At 30.3% G+C, this 16,585-nt stretch overlaps 2 non-coding genes across 2 annotated transcripts; both read right to left on the reverse strand.

The window, feature by feature from the left end:
* Positions 1-463: 463 nt before the first annotated feature.
* Positions 464-536, reverse strand: TRNAA-AGC (transfer RNA alanine (anticodon AGC)). Its single transcript has one exon. It is a non-coding gene; the product is annotated as a tRNA-Ala (tRNA).
* A 15,563-nt stretch (positions 537-16,099) lies between these two features.
* On the reverse strand, positions 16,100-16,172 carry TRNAA-AGC (transfer RNA alanine (anticodon AGC)). The gene has a single exon. It is a non-coding gene; the product is annotated as a tRNA-Ala (tRNA).
* Between the last annotated feature and the right edge of the window lie 413 nt (positions 16,173-16,585).

The following is a 16,585-nucleotide window of genomic DNA, read 5'->3' on the forward strand; positions in this document are numbered from 1 at the left end:
CTGATAGCTTTAAGAAATATTTTTATTTCCGTGGAACTTTAATTTGGAACCTATATTTTACCTCCTATTGATATTTGTCGAAAATGTGACATTGCATTGTTGTGCTTTTCTACGATATTTACACTGTGCTCAACATTTTACAGATATCCCTATTCACCTGATCTCATTTGAAGTAAGGGGTTTCTCAGCCTCTTTCTCCTCCTCTTCTAATTTCCTATGAAGCCTCGTACTGTTGCATGCAAAGCAGATCGATCAGTTATCTACTGGTTAGCTTCTGGCCATGTTTCCTCACCAACTAAACATAAATTTTATTGCATATTTACAAAAATATATTAACCTCAAAACCATGTTTGTCAGGTTACACTAGAGTCTTGAAAAAAAATGGTTCAATTACTGCTAAACAACGAGGCTCCGAGATATAAGGGACTTCTATTCCATCTCAAAAAAATAATAAAATTATTTTTGGAGGCGCCGGGCATCGATCCCGGTACCTCTCACATGCTAAGCGAGCGCTCTACCATCTGAGCTACGCCCCCGTTGACAAGACAACAGTTACAGCTAATTTTGTAACAGATTTTGAACCAAATAAAACTCACTCACCTCGCGACTTTCACTCATGCGATACGAGTATACGTAGGTAATAATAATCGCGAATTGAACAACACTTTCGCAGTTAAGTGCGTATTTAATAGCAGTAATCGTTGAATAAATATCATACATGAACAATATATAGCGCTGTTAAATTTGTAGCATTTGACAATTTGTGAATTATTGTTATGATCGTTTCGAATTAGCTAAGTGACCGTTAACACGCGTGACTCTTTGGCTCCGACAAAAAAATGGGTCAAAACATCTAACGATTTGAAGCTTAACAGTAATTATTTATATTGATTAAATCAGGTAGTTTTACAAAAAAACAGGAAGTGGACCGCATGACAGATTTTTAGATCTTTCACTGAAATTCAAAGAAAATTATAAGAATTTCTGGGTGGTTTTAAAAAATGAGGAATACTTTAAGTGAAAGTCGATCAAACAAAAAAATTTGTTCAAGAGATTATGGCAGTTGTAGCTGCTTCATTTCGACAATATAATAGACGACGAACTACTAGCTGAATCCTTAAATTTCCTAAACATAATCAGGCCTGTCGAGAGGGGGGAGAAGATGGGATAAATTCTCGGAGCACGACCCTGGAAAAAATCATAGCAAGAATATATTTATAAGAAAGGTAAATTGCTTTTAAACAATGAATCTAAACTAAACTACAGTTGTTTGATATGTATGTACTGATGTATTTCATGTATAAGTTCCTTCAGCCCTTTTTAAACATACAATAAATAAAAGGAGCGGAACATTGCCTTCAAAAGCACCCGCTTTTTATGTGGTACTTCCACAATAAAAAGTATTATTCAAAGGGACAGATTGTAGTTTTTGACAAACATAAAACACGAGAGAAAATATTCAACGAATGTAAATTAGTAGCAGTAAATTTAGGTATTCGTTCTGGATTTTCAAATGGAATACCTAGGGAAGAAGCAAAGATATAACGAAAAATCAACTCCAGCTGAATTGTATAAATTTAATGTTTTTGTAGATTGTATTATCAGTAATTTGAGAATTTAATGCATCAAAATAAATAAATAATACATTCAGTTTCATGTGATTATTCCTGAAAGAAAATCTAGAAAAAAACTTCGAATCTATCCCGAATATATTTTTTTAAATTGTCATTTCAGTAAAATTTTATCGGAATACATTTTCACTAGTAGATATATATTATTACCAGTGAAAATATAAATTATCTGGCAGGTGCTAGTAAAATTATATGATTTAAATTTTTCTATATGTAGTAATATATACATATATATTTACATACTTATCATTATTTATTTAAATCCGATGTATAAATGTGTATTTTTGGTAAAGTTATATTTTCACTAGTTAATTCAAAATACATTTTCACCAGTAGATATATATTTCTTCTAGCGAAAATGTAATTTAACTGATTATATAAGAAGGCTTCTAATATAAAAGGGCTGATCAAATTATATTCAAACCAAATTTTGGTCAATAGAAGAGCGCAAAAACAATTATCACTTCACAGAAGGCAAAAATTCACGTCAAAAGCAATAAAATCGCTATTGGACTTTTTCAATAGCATGATTTTTTATTTATTTTAAATCAATACGAATAATATTTATTTTTTACGTATGTTATAATATATTTTACCATTTTTCAGCAGAAAGTTTAATTGAGATTAATAAACTTTGTATTGATTTAATGTTTAAAACAGTTATTTTATTTTTTAATTTAAAATAAATAGTCTTGATACTTTTATTAGTACCTGACATTTTGACAGATTTCTACCTAAGTTTAATTGTGTCACTTTTTCGACAAATCCAATTGTTTTTTTGTTATTGGCTTTTCAAAAAATACATTTACAATAGTATTTTAATACAGAATTGATAAATTGTAATAAAATAAAACACAGCTGTTGTATTATGATAATGAAAATCAATACTTGACACTATGACCCTTTGAAAACTGTATTACATACAAGTAAGGGATGATAAACATTTACATTAAATAATGATTGTACACATTTATTTTAAATATTTCTACAATTAATAAATAAAATTTAAGGATCTACTAGATTTATATACATTTAAATTCTACTTTCATTCTAAACTTTTAAGGCAAACAATAAAAAAAAATAACTGCAAAATTTAGACGAGTGTTTCTAATTTTTTATTTTTAATTAGTTATAATAATGTAAACATACTAATTTATTTTCAATAAATTAGAATGCATTGGGAAGAGGAAAAATATACAATAGCAATTAAACGTATGTCTCCATACGATAGTCATTTAATTTTGATTAATTATTGATAATGTTCAGTATATTATTTATTTCAAATATTAACGACAGGTGTCATAAAGCACTATCGTTCATAGAATAGACGATGGAAAGTTTGAATGTGTTTAACTGCTATTATGACGTTCGACGTCCGCAAGTTGGTTACCCCAGCTTTATGATGTTATTGGCTGTGCAAAGACTGCAGTTGACATCCATGATTAATGACATGCATTGAACTTGCCGTGCACTACACGTCGAGTACATTTTGGATAACATTTTATCGAGGCGTGAGATAGTATTTTTACTCATCGTTTTTAAATAAGTCACCAGGAAGTATACTTTTTAACAGTAACTATAAGAAAATTTAAAGCAACTGGATATGTTCTCCGCTCGTTTGGTCGAACGATTACGGGTAATAATATAGTTATGATATTTTTAGTACCTTCGCAAGATCAAATCCGAATTTTTCCCTCGTCTAAAATCGATTTGAGCCCGGGACACAATTTTCCGTGACGCAGTTCATCTGCCAACACGAGCAGTACAAAACAGCCATTTTCTCCAATTCCATGGCAACATAAAGGCGAGCCGTTTCAAAGGGAAACCAAAAAAGCTCTATAAAGGTTTTACGTACGCTTCCCTTCACGGGTCGTAGGAGGTCTTCATTGAGGCAATCATACAACTTCTTTGGCTTGTTACTAAAGCTATTTACGTATTGCCAGTCATGAAAATTCCACCTTTTTAATGGCAACGTTCGATGAAATCGAACCTGACACGTGTACACACTTAGGTATATTAAATGTGGAAAGTAACTGATTTATATCAAACTAATAGATAGACACTATGAACTTATTATTAACTAAGTCAATCAGACTTAATGACTATAAAAGTAAGTATTAACCACAAGACAAGAATCAGTGACATCTGTATAATTAACTAAAAAATATTATGTGTATTAAAATGTATAATCAATAGTTTTTTAATGATGACGAATTTTTATAAATAAAAAGATAAGTCTGCTGTCGTGGCTCGAGCCCGCGACCTCTGGGTTACTAGTCTAAATCTTACTGATTACGCTATTCTGACCTTATATATATTTATATATAATACATATATGTAATTATTATAATAAATGCAAATTAAATAATATATTTTCAGCGATTCAGTATCATATATAAATAATGTATACACAACAATATAAGATTATTACAAAAAATATTATGAGCTAACTACATGTAATTTTTCCAGATTTTTCCCGTCAAATTGGTGGATACGATATGCGTAAAGGAATTTTTTGATACAATGCTACTATATTTAATTGTGCACATAATAAAAGTGATGTAGTGTGTATATTTTTGAAATACACCCTTGAATTATTTTATAGTTTACTAATATAATTATTGCATTTATATTAGTAAACTATAAAATAATAATAATATATTTATATGAGCTTAAGTAGCTTATTATTAAAGAATTTTTGATATCTAATATGTAGAAACTAGCTCGATTTTCATTAATCATCACGATATTCATCTTTGCGATTAGGAAAATCTGGTGAAACCTAATCTGTAATGATCGATCAGAATTATAATTATACTAATAATTGATTCCACAAAGCAATACAAAATTAAATTATTTTATACGGTTTATAACGTCGTTATAACCTAATAATATATTTCTGATTGGCATTACAGTAAATTTATTACTCACAAATCAAGAATCATCACATTTTTAGAACAAATAATGTGTAGATGACATATCAAAAAATATAATAAAACAATACACAAAGAACAATACAGCTAATATTTATAATTGTTTTATAAACTGGTTACATAATGAAATTATAAAGGTAAAAATACACGTGATAAAACTACACAAGGAATAAGTTGCACATGGTAAAAATTACACAGAAAAAATTACACGCGCAAAAATTTCATATTTGAGTAATTTCATAAAACATTAAAAGTGAAACTAAAAATATACATTTTTTTGGTAATTGTAAATAAATAAAAATATTATAAAATAAAATATTTTATATGCACATCGAAAGAGCTAAGCATGTTACTGGAGAATGTGAAAGTACTTGCGTGTGTAATTTTTTTCTTGTGTAATTATTTTAATTTGTAATTTGATCACGAGTATTTTTTCTGTGTAATTTTATCCTGACACCCTAGAAACTATATACCATAAAACTAAAATACAAATACTACTACGAATAATAAATTTAAGGGTCGTAATTTATATAGATGTGTGTAATTAAATTGATCACATATTGATTTACAACAGATGAGCGTGGATAGAAATTATGTAAGCAAATTGTGAAGAAAATATAATTTCACTGAAAATTTAATTTTTATATTTATACATAGCATGTAAAAAAATAATGATAAATATGTAAATGTATGGTAAGTTATGATCACCTGCCAGATAAATAACATTTTTACTGCTAAAAATATATATTTACTGGTGAATACGTATTCCGATATGATTTCACTGAAATGACATATTTTTAAAAATATTTTCGGGATAGATTCGAAATTGTTTTTTTTACTTTCTTTGAGGGATAATCTAAGAATTACTGGTTTAGAATCATGAACTTCATTTCTGCTTTTTATAGTGGAGGGGGGCAAAATGCTAATTTTTTTAATATTTTGATTTCATTAAAATTCATAGTATGTATAATATATCATTAAATGACATGCATTTTTCTGGTCAAATTCAAGGAGCGGCAAATGCTTCCACTTGTCCCGCCCCCCCCCCCCCCCCAAATGTCGTTCCTGATTTTTGACCCTATTATAAATGTGCTGTAGCTACTGTACATTTTACACCATTTTTTAATTGATCCTATTGACTCTAAAGGATTTTATTTCACATTGAAAGAGTCAATTTAAAATAGGATGCTAAATCGAAAAAATGTTGAGTTTGCACTTTGGGCTCGTATACTTGAAGTTATTGATGTTCAGTTGACATTTGGAGAGATGAAATTTAGGAACATGTCAATCAGACTACCATATGCAAAAGATAAATTTTATTCTTTATGCGCTTTATGCCATAGAAAAAGCTGCTTTAAATTTCATTTAAATATTTTAATATAATTTTCTTTAGTAAAAAGCTTGACAAGAATTGAGTTCAGGCACCCTTTTTATTTAAAAAAAGCCCTGGGTACATGCATAAATTAATCACCAAATGATGAAGAAGTAATTACACCTATACAAAAAAGTTGGCAAAAAAATTGGGGAATTACGATTCTTATAATGTTAGGAAGACGATTGAAAAGGTATAAAACTTTTTTTTCTGCGCACTAAAAAGCGATTTTTTTTTCTTTATATTTCGTCCCAGAATACTTGAAATAAGAAAGCAAATCACTTTTTGAGGTGATTTGCTTTCTTAGTGATATCCTTCTCGAGAGTTTTCGTTGTAATTTACAATATTTTTGGAAGGTTTGGAAGGTTCTAATATATATTGTACAATCATATATAACTGATAAAATACAAATTAAATTTTAACTTAAATCTCAACAATATTTGTAATATATAAAAGGGAAGTATAACCTATAGTATCTAAAATTATAAAAGATATTCTATTCAATTAACAGGTAGACACACCTACCTGAAGTCTAAGCGCGTATCTGATGATATATTAACGCGTTGGTAAACGCGCACTTTTCTCACTCCCTCTCCCCGCCTCGATCCCCTCCCCCACACCATTCCCGCAAGTTGACGTATTAAAATCGTAGCAATTTTCCCGGGCCGCTTTCCCATTTTCTCGCTGCTCGTGTATGTATGTGGCATGCTTGGTTGTGTGTGTTGGTTTTGGTATCTGTACGTGTGTGTGTATGTATGCGGGAAGAGCAGTCTGCCGGTGTTGCCATGGAGACCAGACGTCAGGAGGTGCGTCTGTCTCGCTCTCATCTCCCGGCATCATCGATTCGTCTTCTGGCCGCTCCTGGTGAGGGGCTCAGCCCCCATTTGTCTCCTTCATCCCCCTTTTTCTCATGCCGCCGAGCTTTCTTCGCCCTTTTTTTCTTTCTTGTCAATCATACTGCCCTCAGAAGCTTTATCAATATTGCTTCTTATTGCTGAAAGATATCTATTTAAAATAAATTTATTATTTAAAATATTAATTTTATTATATATGTACATATTAAACGAATTTTTAGCATAATATGATTGGGATATCCGGGTAGTAAGAATTTAAGTCTTTAAAAACTGATACATAAATATTTCTACCAACTTGTTTTTATTTATAGCAATTAACATGCCAAATCATGTTACCTTTTATGGCAAAGAAAGAAGTCAAGGTGTATTGAAGAGTGCTCTAAAAATAAAATAGTAATGAAAAGAATAGCTTTTCAATAACTCTGCGTGCGTTGGGTGCCTAAAAGAGAGTAGACGCAAAACTTAAATGACGTTTCCTGGATTGTATCTTTACTTTCCGAATATCCCTCATAATTTTTTTCTTACCTATTTTTAGCCCAATTTTATTATCACTTTATAACATGTTTCCTAAAAAGAGAGTGTATTGGTTTTACGATTTAGCTGGGTTTCTTGTATTGAGTAGTTCATGTACATGATACACTGTATATGGTTTAATTTATTTATATTTTTACTATCATGCTAACATTGCGTAAACTTTAATAATAGGATGCTATAAAATGTTCATTACATAATAGATAAATATAGTCCAGTAATTAACCACAGCGTATCGTGTGTAAAAAAATATAAAAATAAAAAACAAACCGCAAGAAACTATTGATTATTTAATTATTATTATTGAATTAAATAATTAAATTACCTCTCGGCACAACCGCCGCCATGTTGAGGGTTAGTCAGAAGCTCGCGGTAATGGATAATTTTTTGAGCGTTTCATACATTCGTGGTGGAATCGGCTGCTGGCTTTTTGCTCGCTCGAAGAGCAAAGAGGATATCGACTAAAGCGATTTTGAAACGTCGTAAACGCCTCAATCTGATATATAGGATTTTAAACTGAAAAGTCAAAGGATCCTAGGAAAATGTGCGGGAGGTCGTGTGCTAGTGTTGCAAACATCGCAGTATTTTGCGAGCGAATCCCACCGAGTGGATAAGGGTAAACTGTACTCTTATATATCTGTCATTCTATCCGCATTTTCGCTGTAAAGCCTGTATTACATCAGTTGCAAAATGTATATAAATATATAGAGAATTATTTAGATTTTATTATGTTGGTAGAAACTTTAAGTGTCATGAAAAAACTGTATTGAACCCTACTTCAATATTTTATACATAAAAAGGCTATAAACTTGTATTAGCATACTGACGAATAATGAAAATTGTTTTAAAACTGTAGCTATTCATAACATTTTAGGGAGCTCCTATTCCATTTTCCAAAAATGTTATGCTCTATGAATGTTTGTCCAAGCTTTTATTGAGTAATTGTTTACAATTATTTGTGTATTTAAATGTTTACGTAACGTAGTTCTACATCAAATGTTAAAGAAGGTTCGGCTTCCAATGTCCGAACTCCGAAAATATCTGCCTAAAGATCTGAACTTCGACTGAATCTTCGTATACTAAAATCCCAACGAGAAGAACAAAACTCCCCCTATTTTTTCTCCCATCGTCATAATTTATAGGAAAATTCCATAATTATATTTACAATATCATACATTTGGATATCGCCAACAATAAATCATTCTTCGGAATATTACAAATATATAATCTATACCGATATATGTACAATAAAAATGCAGGTATCAGTGTCGAGAGGCGGTGGCAAATAAGAAAATCTCTCTGGTCTCTGGCGCGAGTTCGCCGAGAGTGAATTCTTGAATTATACACAGGCCTGCCGAGAAGGGATGGGAAGAGGGGACAAATTTCCTGAGGTCCGTTCTCATTGAGGGGCCCAACTCAATATATTTATAAAAAAAATAAAAACCGACCTCAAATAATGAATCTGAACTAAACTACAGTTGTTTAAGATGTACCAATGTACTGATGTATATCATGTATAGGTTCCTTCCGCGCTTTTTTATACATATTATACAATAAATAAAAGGAGCGGAACATCGCCTTCAAAAGTACTAACTTTTTAGGTGAGTGCTTTTGAAGGCAACGTTTACATATTACATATCTGTATTTCGATATTACAGTATTTTTAAAAATATAATAGCTATCCTTACTGATTAATATGGACTTCTAATATGAGAGGGCTGATACAAGTATTTTCCAACATAATTTTGGTCAATAAGAGAGCGCAAAAACAATTATCACTTCTCAGAGGCAAAAATTCACGGCAAAAGCAATAAAATCCTGTCAATTGAGTAAATGCAATAAATTAAAAACAAAAAATATCAACAAAAAGATTATTTAAAATTTCTGAAAAAAAGAATAAGAAAAATATGAAGCGGCAAAAACTCTTGTACAGTGAGCTTTGGCGTGTTGAAATTTAATAAAATGAAAATAATATATAAAAACAGAAATTTAAGAGTTTTAAGAATAAGAAATCGCATTAAAAATATTTTCTTTCATATTTTTTTAAATTAAATATATATAATGACACCTTAAATTAAATGTACAGAAATAATTCAACACAATCAACGATCTAATTAATAATATTTTTTTGAGATAGAATTAAAATCTTTTTATGTTTTAAAATATATATACCACCCTCCTGTATATGAGATCAAAGTTCTTGATTACAACGGTATTCAGAAATTACGCCTACTTTATTTATCAGCACCCAACGCGCGTAGAGTATCCAGTTAAATATCAGTTTTTAGTGACAACAAATGACCTTCAACTCATTTCTTCGTATTAAACGTCTCTTTTTACTCATTGACAAAAAAAATGGCAAGAAAAGTATCTCATTTCGCTTAGAAGAAATGGATCACTAATCGAACCATTGACATGGACTTTTCTAATATCTCTCAAACGCATATATTTTTACTATATTTAAATTAAAAATATAAACGCTATTAACCGATGTAATACTGCCTTTGGATCACTAAAGCACAGACGTGATGTGGGATCTCAAAGCTCCTTGGAGCGTAATGTGCCTTTTTTTAAATGGAATCGTGAAAGTTAGCTTTTTGCAGGATGGGGAAGAAGAAGGCTGGAGAAACGTGGGTAGGGACCAGGGAAGCGTATACACATACATACCCGTGGATTATATATACACGTACATTCTATGTACGTTCACGTACCCAACTTGACGTACAGCGGGGTGGGCCGCCGGTGTCTAACGTTTCTATTAGCCGACGAGGATTCAAAGCTTTCACCACCCCCTGGCAATTATCTCGCTCCAGAGGATACGGCGTCCTTCAGCTCACCGACCACTTGCGGGGATGCTATCTGGAAATTCAAGACCGTTACTCCACGGAATACAGTCGAACAATATATATATAAAAAAAATCAAGAGGGATTTGCGAAATTGGCCAAATATCACAAGTATAGTGAATGCTACCAACTGTAAGTGGTTTGAAGAGAGACTTTAAAAATAAATATTCAATTTGATTATATTAGGACGCAGTTACAAATGTAAGTAAATGTTGAACTAAGTAAAGGATGCAAATCTTATACAAACTACATCTATTGCTACATTATAATTTCATACTTCGAACACGATAAAGATAAAAAAAACTCTTTAAAAAATTGAAAAAACGAGATTTAAGTACACCGACAGGCAAATTTTATGGCGTAACTCTGTGAAAAGCCCCCACACATTTTTGCAATCTGCCGAAATTCACGCAAAAAGTTTTTTTTATGTTTAGGTCGTTCTTAAATTACCAATGCAAAAATAATGCCGATTATAATAGTTGAAAAAAACGTAAACAATTTATTTCTATTCAAATACTTTCGACCTTAATTAATGCTTTCGTATTTTAAAGCATCTGGCATGGACCCACCTTTTCTTATGTAGAAAATTTGAAATGCAATTAAATATAATGCCTTATTTTTTCAACACAAAATAGTCGTCAGTTTTTTTTTATGAAACGCTTGTTTTTCGTATATGTTACCTTTTAATTTTATGAGTTTTATTAATAGGTAATAGAAAAACCATGCAAAAAATAATGATAATTTATGAAATTTTAATATTAAATTAATTTCAACAATATTGCTAATCGGGCCGCACACACGGGTGTTGTATGCCGCATACGGCTCGTGAGCCGCGTAGTACGTTTTAAAAAATGAAGTCCTAAAGTAATAAGCAAAAATAAAACGCTCAGTATATACTCGATTAATTTTTTTTAATCCTGACTGACCATTACATATGGTATGTTTGATCCTTGCACAAGCAAATCAAAAAGGTACTATTCTCTTGCACGACAATATGCGAAAGTTGAATGAATTCTGATCCACCATAGTCATCATATAAGTATGTATTAAAAACCTGTAACGCCATGATGGTAAGATCTTAAATAAATAAATTCAAGTGACATCAAAAAGCACAATATAATATATCTACTTATCGCCGGGGATAAGGTTACGAAGGGGGGGGGGGGGGGTAATCGTAAAAATGTTTAATAAGAGAGAAGCATTGCACGAATCGGGCCGCAGGAACACGTGTCCGTAGGAACCACGTGCCAACAATGGCCGTTGGACACGCGTGGTGGTTGAAATATCGCCGATGTCCTGCTTCAAGGACTCGCCAAGAAAGTGCCCACTCCTATTCTAACCCCCCAGATCTGCCTCCATACACGGTCGTCCAGGATAACCCCACACGTTTTGATATATTTTATTGCCGCAATATAGCCCTCTTGCCCCACCCAGTGAGGCTCTGTGACAGGAATAAAATATAGCAATTTTCGGATATCTGTGCTGCAGATTTTTTTATTGAAGGTAGATTTAGTTTGTGTGGGCTTGTTGTATGAAATAAAATAAATATTTTATTTTAACATTGACCGGTATGATAAATCACTGTTATAAATCATTGCTTACTAAGTGTAGGAACGTGCCTCAAATCCCTGATTCTATCGCGACTGGGAATAATTAAAAATAATACTTCACATCCTAGTATCGGATCAAACATAATTTATATCAGAGGTCCTCTTACCGATTTTTATCTGTATCAATAAAAAATGTGTATATAGCAACAAAATTTAAAAAAATAGAACACTGATAGATACCGATGTAAGATGTAAGAAAACCAAACATATGCAACTTTACTTCTAAAAATTAATTAGCATGTTTTCTTTAACTGAAACTAAGATATTTTTTTGAAAAATTGCATTGACTGTAAGACAAAGATAGAGAGAAAAAATCTCTTAAAAATTGAAAAGATCTACACGCGTGCAACCTTACTTCCAATAATTTAGCCAATGTGCTTTCTTTGCCTGAAACAATGAAAAACTGTTAATATCCGAAATTCTGTCAGATAAATGTTGAACGAAAAATTAATTTGGAGGAGCGTAAGAAAGAATGTGAAATTTAACGTATTTTATGTTTAATCATATTACTTGTCTATTTTAAAGAATGTAGTACATGTGTCTAATATTATATAAAGATGAATAAAAGGAAAGACCAAAAAGGAGATTTTGCGCAGTAATTTTTCTAGCGGAACATTTAGTTTATTTAAATAATAGCTTTTAAAAATATAGGAGATGAGAACTTCGTTAGACAATAATGCCTCTCCCTTTGGAAATTTATTCTTAATATCCATTACCTTTTTAAAGAAAACAAAATTAGTTTACTGTAACTCGATTGATTGACTGTGAAAGCATTCTAAGAAGAAGAATATCATGCGTTATTAAATTGCATTAAAATAAACAATTCAATAATACAATAATAAATACATTATACTTTAATATCAAACTTTGATTACATGCTTTCAAATAACATTGTCATTAATTTTTATTTTTGACCTAGTAAAAACTGTAAAACTTATACTATGTGTATAAGTTTGACACGCACAGTTATCATATTTAATATATGTTACATTTAAATAGAGTTTCTATTTATTACCCTAACATGACAGATTTTTTAAAGCAGTAAAAATGTTTGCGTTTAAGCAATTGACCAAATGTTTAATGTATTATTTGCATATTGAATTATAAGCGTGCCTTTATATTTAAATTGGCTAATTATTAACATCATATTTCTATACAATATATCATTATACCTAGGTCGTGACAAATCGTGTCGTCGCAGTTTTCCGTCTGACCAAAAACCGAAAAAGAATCGTGTCCAAAAGTTCAGAAGAGAACCAATAAAGGACAGCGGGTGTTCTGGGTCGGTTTATTGATAAAAGCACCTGCTGGTTTCCACCCCCCCACAACTTTCGACACCCCTTTGTTACCTACGAACTACTTATATATTATGTTTTGCGAACATTCCGCAGAACAAACTTATGAAAGTTCACGTTTTACGACATTTATACATATACGAGAGACGGACAAACCTGTATTTTGATACAATACGAATATTATATTTAATTTTTAATTATTTAGATAATATTACATATGCGGATATTTTTATCCGAATGTATGTACTACATTTTGGCCAATTCCCCGGTCGACTTTGGTAATTTATGGTCTTTCGCGCGAAAGATCCGGACATCTGGAACCGCCAACTAACTCTCGAACTAAAGTGATTTGTATCCGGAAAAGAAGTCCGAAATTGAAAACTTTCACAAGGAGCTTTATATCCGATATGTCATGTGACTCCCTATTCCTACTTAATTTTGAGCGTAACGAATTTTGCTCGATGCATGACTAACGCGGATGTTTCCCGTTTCTATAACATTTTGATCTCCGATATGATAAACATGTGTGCCATGAAATCGTGTAAATTTAACGCAAAGTCAACAAACGTAGTGCTAAAACTTTGTGAATATTATAGATAAAATATATTTGTAATAATAACAAAGAAATAGTAATTTTTTAATATTATTTTTTTATTTAATTATTATTTTTTCTTTAAAATCCACCGCTTTTAATAATTTTGCTTTAGGAAAATACTCATCAAATATTTTTAATTGTTTTTTTTTATGATTAACTATAACATAAACTGCTACTTGTGAAATAGAAAATATGCATCACTGAAATAATAACGGTTAAATTATTTTAATAAATATTATTTTGCTTACAATTGATAAAATATATAAACAAGATTCATTTTATTAATTTTTTTTTATTTAAGAGAACAATAAGTCAGATTACAACATTGCTTTGTAATGAAATGTAATTAGGGGTATATCACGTACTAAAAATGGAATCACAAATAAGTCAAAAACATGTCTCATTTGACTATTATAAATACATTTTCATTAAATTTTTAATCTTTTACCCAATTTTTCAGTTCACCATCGCAATCCGCCATTTTTTTGCCCACAAAAAAAATCCGCATACCCCATCAGTTTTTTCCATGTCATGACATGTCATCTTACAGTCTAATGCATCCCATAACAACCGGAGGAGGAGGAATATTTTAGTTTTAATTAATAATATTTTTTATAAAATGTAAAATAAAAACTTGAGTATGCTAATTTAAAAACAATTGTTTGCCAGTTACCGTTTTAAAAGGTTGAAAAAATATACAATCAACGACTCCTGACGAGATTTCAATATCGGTAATACCGGTATTGGGGCAAAAATTGATATTCAGTACTACCGGTATTACAAAATAAAATATCAGTAGTACCAAAAAAATTTTTTTTAAAGTCGTCCATCTTATTTGTTTTATCAATCCCTATCTATGCGAAAAATCCCACCGGCAAAAAATATTTTAGCGAAAACTTTTTAAATTTAATTTAACATGTTCGATATGTTTGTATATGCGCGAAGTGTAAAAATAAAAGGAATATATTTGCTTTATCTCATGCAAATCTAAAAGTACCTAACGGTACCTAGTAATTTTGTTATGTAACAGAGAAATAACCGCGCCTTTTTATGATAAGGATGGCTGGCGAAGTGAAAACAAAAGCGGGTATTGCATACTATTTGTACATTTTTATATCCATTCAGACATATTTTTTTCCAAATAGTTCATGGAATATACTTTACAAAACATTGGTGTTAAATAATAGCAATAAGTAAGTTTCTAAGATTATATTTATATAAAAAACGTAATTGAAAAAATTGCGCGAAATGTATTTTTTTTAAAAAAATGATTTTATTGGTAAATAATGCAATGTTATATTTTTGTGAGAAAATAAAGATAGGTTGTACTAAGCGATAAAATTAAAATGTGTTTGACGGTGTATTTTTTTAAATCAAACTTGATTTATATTTTATTTAAAAAAAAAATTTTTTTTTGTTATAACAACTAAATATTATTATTGCAAATTTTTAAAACATATGTATAAAATATTCATTTGAAAATACATATCAATGATTTAAAAAATCTCATATGTCCAAATTGTCTAGGGCTAAAAGGTTTATGCAGTATTTTATATTCTATAATATTTACATAAACATTTGTAACGCAAATTTAATTAATGTTACTATTAACATAAGTAGAAATAAATAAGTATACGAGAGATAAATCCTTCGAAAATAAATGTTATTGCGATATTTCAAAATTAAATGTTCAAAATGTAAATAATATAAATAAATCACTTCTCCATCAAAAAAATATCACAATTATCAATATTTTAATATTTCTTTTTTATAAATAATAATTATTTTAATTAAAATAATTTGTAATTAAAATATTGGATAACGCTTTGGTGTTGCTAATCAATAAACATGGTGAATCGTGTGAGCGATACTTGGATTATTTTTTATGTCAATTAAAATAATATTCTCAATACCGGTATTGAAAATTTCAGTATTATTGCAATTGACAAAATATGTAAGCCGGAAAAATGAAATATTTTGATAATATTTTGCCAGCTTTCGAAGCGATTTCCTATTATTATAATAATTAATATTTATTTTATATTTCAAATCTTACAAATATTTTAAATTATTAAAAATATATAACTGAAAAAACATATTTTTAATGGATTGAAACTTAGCTAAAAATATTTTTATAAGAAAAATATTGAGAAGCACTGGACCGGATATTTCCGATGCTTCAAACAGATGTCTGCGAGCAACAGAGCCGACAAACATTTATTAACGCAGTGTAAAATTAACATCCCGCATCAGTATACTGAAGCCGGCTAATTTTATTCGCTTCGCGAACCGCCCTTTGATGTTTTCGACAGATAATGAACAATCGTCTCAGAAGAGATTTTATTTTATTATTTTTTTTTTTATATATATGTAATAAATATGGTTTATTACTAAAATAATCAAAATATAATTAATAATAAAAAAAAATAAACCTTGGAGGCGCCGGGCATCGATCCCGGTACCTCTCACATGCTAAGCGAGCGCTCTACCATCTGAGCTACGCCCCCGGTGAGTATCGTGTACAAAATACGTTACTTTAATAAAATTAATATTTTATTCAAACAATTGTTGAAATAAATATAAAATTTTAATATTAAAATAATTTTTAACCCATGTAAACTTAAATCTAAGCATTAAAAAATAAAAATGACAAATACACATATAAATACGTCCGCTGCGATCTGATAAACGTTTTTTCCCTCACAGTGAGCGTGTGTACTTTTTTGTGTTCGCAAAATATATATGCGCCCAATAATACGTCATACGCACACATAAAACTATTCAGCGAGCACGCGACTGAAAGCGATTATTATTAATAAGGAAATAAGGTGAATTATATACAGTAATAAATAATCAGCGAAATTGATAACATCACGTGGAAATAACTAAGAGTCACGATAGTGTCGTGATCATCAGAAGT

Source organism: Plectrocnemia conspersa, unplaced genomic scaffold (genome assembly GCF_051122295.1).
Source record: "Plectrocnemia conspersa isolate PC_06_02 unplaced genomic scaffold, ASM5112229v1 ptg000011l, whole genome shotgun sequence".
In the NCBI taxonomy this organism is placed as follows: Eukaryota; Metazoa; Arthropoda; class Insecta; order Trichoptera; family Polycentropodidae; genus Plectrocnemia; species Plectrocnemia conspersa.